Here is a 6000-nt window from a genome sequence, read left to right on the forward strand (position 1 = left end):
TGGAGCCTTTATTCGGGGGACGAATAAATGACACACAGGCACAGAAAGAGGCCCGCTCCGGCACAAGTCCAGCTCTCATTTATCTATCTAATAAGTTTTGATGCCGGGCCAAGCCGAAAGGGAGAAACTCTTAGCTTTCGCTCAATATCCCTGCCTGGCAACCTTGCACTCCTCTGATATTGAAGTCGGGAGTAATATTAAAAGATCTCTTATCAGAAGCCCAGTTGTAGTTCAGAGAGGAGGTGATCCGCCCAGGCAACCTGCCAGAAAAGGCTTCAGCAGCTGTCCTGTTTCTTAAAAACACTAAGACGATAACAGAAAAACGTGTCCTCATTCTGACGTCTACATTTAGTTTGGTTATTCTTAATGTCTCTTCAATGAAAGTAGCCTCTATTGTCAGGAATGCAAAATCCAAGGAAACACAAAGCTCAAAGAGTAAAACTAGACTAAGTATAAGGAAAAACTATTTGTCACGGACAGGCGGATCAGCTGCACGCTTATCAGCACGCTCTGTTTCTGTCATGGTCCTGGGTCGTTGACCCAGTGTTTTGTGATTATTTTCCTCTGTTCTAGTTATTCTGTGTCCTCCCCCCTTGTGTCCGGTTCGGGTCCTAGATTTCCTGTTTTGTTCTGAAAGTCTGTGTCTGTTGTCATTGTGTTCAGCTTGTCTCCTCTGGTCCTCATGTGTATTAGGTTCAGCTGTTCTTCCCTCCTGTGTGTGATTACCTGATTACCTTGTGTGTGTGTATATTTAGTGGGTGTCGTTCTGTGTTCGTTGTCGGCTCGTCTGCATTCATCCGTGTATCTCTGCGTTCTATGGTGTTCCTGTCTCTGCGTCTCTCTGCCCCGCACCCCTTTTGTATGGTCTCAGGTTTGTCAGTTAGTTCTCCCAGTTTAGGTTTCTTCAGTTGTTCTGTCATACCTCACTGCCTGTTTCTGCCACTACCACTTTGTAAATAAACATCACTCGTATCATCAGTCACTGCTGCATTTTGGGTCCTCCTTTTCCTCCACACCACACGGCTCACTCTGCCAGCCGTGACAGTTTCTCTGAAGTCATACAGTTACACTGCCCTGTTTAAAAGCCGCCACCCCCGCCATGAACCCACCAATCAATTCAGCGATCTCTGAACCGTCAGATCTGTCCTCCGTGCCGTCTGTTTATCACGACCTGGCACTGGTGTTTTGTAAGGATAAGGCACGCTCCTTTCCCCCCCACCGGCCGTACAACTGTGGGATTGACCTCCTCCCAGGCGCACCACTCCCGACCAGTAGGTTGTAGAGCCTATCCCAACCTGAGCATGAGAGCATGGAGGGATACATCAATGAATCCCTTGCCGCGGGTCTCATTCGTCCCTCGTCCACATCTGCTGCAGCCGGTTTCTTTTTTGTCAGTAAGAAGGACAAGAGTTGCCCTGTAGCAACTATCGTGGCCTCAATGCCATCACAGTTAAATACAAGTATCCCCTCCCGCTGCTGAGTTCCGCGTTCGAGCTTCTCCAGGGGGCTACTATCTTCTCAAAGCTGGACCTGTGCAACGCCTACCATCTGGTGAGAATAAGGGAGGGGGATGAGTGGAAAACGGCTTTCAATACTCACCTGGGCCATTTCGAATATCTTGTAATGCCTTTTGGTCTCACCAATGCTCCAGCTGTGTTTCAGGCTGAACGACGTTCTCCGGGATGTCATTGACCACTTCATTTTCGTCTACTTGGATGACATCCTCACCTTCTCCCGCTCTGTCACAGAACACCAACGCCATGTCAGGCAAGTCCTTCAGTGTCTCCTTGAGAATCGTCTCTTTGTTAAATGGGAGAAATGTGAGTTTCATATCTCAACTGTTTCCTTCCTGGACAACATCATCGACCAAGGTAAGCTCAAAACTGATCCCGCGAAGGTTCAAGCCGCTGTTGACTGGCCGACCCCCTCTAACCATAAACAGCTGCAAAGCTTTCTGGGGTTCGCGAACTTCTATCGTCGCTTTATTCGCGACTACAGTAAACTTGCCCTGCCTCTGACCCGTCTTACTTCTCCCAAGGTTCCCTTCTGCTGGGATGAACTGTGCTCAACAAGAATTCGCTCATCTGAAGGACCGCTTTGCCTCGGTGCCCATTCTCGTCCAACCCGACCTCAACCTGCAGTTCGTTGTAGAGGTGGACGCCTCGGACGCTGGAGTGGGGTCGGTGCTTTCCCAGCAGCAAGGTGATAAGCTTCACCCCTTTGCCTACTTTTCACTCCGTCTCACCTCTGCAGAGAGCAACTATGATGTGGGAGACCGAGAGCTACTAGCCATCAAGCTAGCTCTGGAGGAGTGGCGCCATTGGCTGGAGGGCGCTGCCCAGCCGTTTGTGGTCTTGACCGATCACAAGAACCTGGAGTACATTTGATCGGCAAAGTGCCTCAACGCCAGGCAAGCCAGGTGGGCCCTGTTTTTTCCTAGTTTCCAGTTTACAATCACTTACAGACCCAGTTCCCGTAATGTCAAGCCAGACGCCCTCTCACGCCAATTCGCCACCTCTGAAGACGCAATTCGGGACTCTCCCATTCTACCGCCCACCTGTGTAATTGGGGCCCTGACCTGGGAGATCGAGTTGGCTCTTAGAGAGGCTCAATGGACAGAAGCAGACCCCGGAACGGGACCTCCAGGGTTGCTCCATATTTGAACGCCATCTGGAGAGATGGCGATCAAATTTAGAAGCAAGACGACAGCTACATGGCCTGTGTCTATTCTGGGACAGGATGTTGAAGTGGGGGTTAGTACAAGTACCTGGGCGTCCACTTTGACAGCAAGCTGAACTGGAAGTCAGTTTCAGGGGCTGTCTAAGCTCTATTTCCTAAGAAAATAATTTTTTTCTCCTTAGGAAATAGCTACTTGTGCAGCAAAATGTGGGCGATTTGCCTTCAGACTGTAGTACTGAGCACTAATAAGTAGGCAGCTTTTATTACTTTTTCATGTAACAAAAATACTCTCTATTAAATGTGACTTCTGAGAATTTTTATGCTCTTTTTATCCAGTTAATACTGGTCTAAAACACAGCTCCCTCTTACCTTACTTTCAGTTTCTATTACTCCATCCTCACCATCTTTGTATCCGCTTGTTGTAATAATAATAATTGTTGTAATAATTCTATTTAATATTTTAAAAAAACAGCCTTTTTCTTAGTTTTTTAAACCTTACGGTGTAACTACAGCCCTTGCTGCTGTAACACCTGGGGGAGCAGTCACACTGAAGATTTTATTGAAGAAGAAAGAATCTGACTGTTTTAAACTCTCAGTGTGTTAGGGTTTCTGGTGTTTTGGATTATGGTTTTTCGGATTTTGTTTATTGTTTTAATGATCTGTTTCTTTGTCTTTGTTTGGTATAGTTTAATGCTCTCAAGCCTCTTTCTTTGTTTGTATTTCTAGTTCTTAGGTTCCTGGTTATTTAGTTTGTTCCCTTTCGTGTCCTGTTTGTCTTAGTCTTGCGTGTGTTCGGTGTCTTCCCCCTACTTCCTGCTTTACTTTGATAGTCTCCTGTCCGGTGTGTGTTGTGTTCAGTCCCCCTGTCTTTTCTGCTAGATTCTTGCCAGCCGTGTTCCCCAGGTGTTTCCTCTTTGTCCTGATTCCCTCTTGTATTTAGTGTCTGTCTCCCTCTGTCTAGCATCACAATCTCCCTCATTATCCGACTGTGTGTTCTGTCTGTTAGTTTAGTTTCTATATTTATACATCCAGCAATAAAACTGTCTTTTGAGTTAAGTGCCTATAAGTCTGCATTTTGGGTCCTCCATTCCTGCCCACTTCAAATAGTACATGACACATCGATGCACAGTGTTTGCTTGAGTCTGGGAACAGAAGAAGAGTTTGGACCCAGAAATGGCTAATAACATCAGACTTAGTGATGGTTTATATAAAAGGGGGATGTAGCCATTGTGACATCAGATGCTGGTTAGTGATCTGTGAGCTCAGCATTTTGTCCAACATCATTTTGGTGGAAAGAGCGGTGGACTATTAGAAACCGAGGGAAACTGCACACTCACACAAGTTTGGCCCACCTGGACAAAAAACATGGTTTACTGCCCATCCAGCCTCTTCCAAACCCAGCTGTCGCAGGGCAAGAGGACAGGTTGTCGATCTGCTGCGCAATTGGGACCATAAATTCATCAGAAAAGTGGTTAATGAGATCATAAATAAAGGATACGAGTCACCTCCTGTTGGCCATTAGAAAGAATACAGTTTTTATTCAGCTTCATTTTTCAGTTTCCACACTCTACCCACAGAAAAGCTACTAACAGTTCCCAGTAAAACAAAATATCCGCTTCCTTGTTTGGGACCAGATTTAGTTTCCTTGGGTAATTTGACACAATTGCAAAGTGAAATTTAAGCTTGTATGGGACCAGTCAGAAAGTTAATGGTGCTATGGTTATATAGCACCATTAACTATAGTCAGCACTCACTTTGCAGCCAACACCTATTTGAACTGAGCTTTATTTTATTCGTCAATTTCTTTTTATGCATAAAAATAAAATAACATTTCTGCTTGCTCTAGGCAAATAAGCATTTAATTTAACATATAAGTGCCATATGAACATTAATAACTACAATAACTGTGTCTAATTAAAGACAGTGTAGAATAAAATGCAGAATAAAATCTTCTGCATAATAGAAAGTTTATGTCCAGAAATCAGAGTCACATGTTTTAGTTTAGTAGTCTGATTATGGTGGGGAAGATGTTATTTGCCACTCTTGTAGTCCTGATGCAAATGCTTACCTTATCCCTGACTGCAGGAGTGAGAACAGGCTGTGAGAATGATGGGAGGCATCATTTATGTTGATGCAACCTCTGATAATGCAGTACTGGTTGTAGACATCAGACAGAGATGGAAGCAAGGCTTTTTCACAATCCTGTTCAGTTTGTCTCTTTCCTGCTGTTTTCAAGCCATGAAGTGATGCTGTATGTAAATATGCTTTCAATGGTTCCTCTCTAAAACACTGTTAGTGCTCGAGTGGGTCAATTTATGAAGAAGGTGGAGAGAATTTTGCCTTCTACACAATGGATGCATTCCCCAAAACTTAGTGCACTTTACCCTCCCTACCACTAAAGGTCAGCTGTGGAAGAACTCCATGATAATCTCATTAATTTTGTCTCTGTTCACAGTGAGGTTGTTCATTGTCCACCAGGCTGTCAACTGCTCCACCTTATTTATGTATGCTCTCTAATCCTCAGTGCTGATCAGGCCAATGACTGTGGCATCATCAGCAAAGGTCAGTATATGGTAGGTGTTAGAAGAGTCATGCATCAGTAATGTGAACAATAATGAGCTAAAGTTTATTTGATGTTGTTTAAGGCAGAGTCGTCATAAACAATGAAGCCAGTTGAAAATAAAAGTAAACAGAAGACGTACACACAAAAAATAAAAAATAGTACTAAAATGATGATGATAGTGGTTATGATGACTATGCCGATATCAAGAGTGATGCTGGACATGCTGATAAAAATAAAAAAGAGGTGATATGAATGCAGTGGAGCGAATCCTTTGGTTAATGATCCCAGAGATGTAAATGCATTCATGAGCTCTTAATGTGAAGGGCTAATGTGGCCGAGTGTGGAGCTGCTGTTCTGACACGCTGACGAGACGACAGAAGTAGGATCTCTGTGATTGGACTTTTGTTTTTTTTCTGTGTGCATGACTAAAGACTCCCAGGGAGCTCTTAAGTGCTCTTTGACTGGCCACTGTTAACCCGCAGTGTTAAACACAAGCATGTTCGTCACATCCTCATCTTTATAGCAGCCTTCATGAGTATGACAGTGTGTGGGGGAGTTTGTCTTCATAAAGAAACTCATACTGAACTGTATACAGAGATGCATTATGAAACATGAGTCATCTCAGTTTGGCTATACCATGGTGTTAGTTTTTGCAGACAATGTAGTACTTCTCTAATAATTCTGCTCTTTCAGAAAGTAGATACTGAAACCTGTAAAATACAGGGTGGGCCATTTATATGGATACACCGTAATAACAT

Source organism: Haplochromis burtoni, unplaced genomic scaffold, assembly GCF_018398535.1.
Source record: "Haplochromis burtoni strain Fernald_Lab_line unplaced genomic scaffold, NCSU_Asbu1 Contig_51, whole genome shotgun sequence".
NCBI lineage: Eukaryota > Metazoa > Chordata > Actinopteri > Cichliformes > Cichlidae > Haplochromis > Haplochromis burtoni.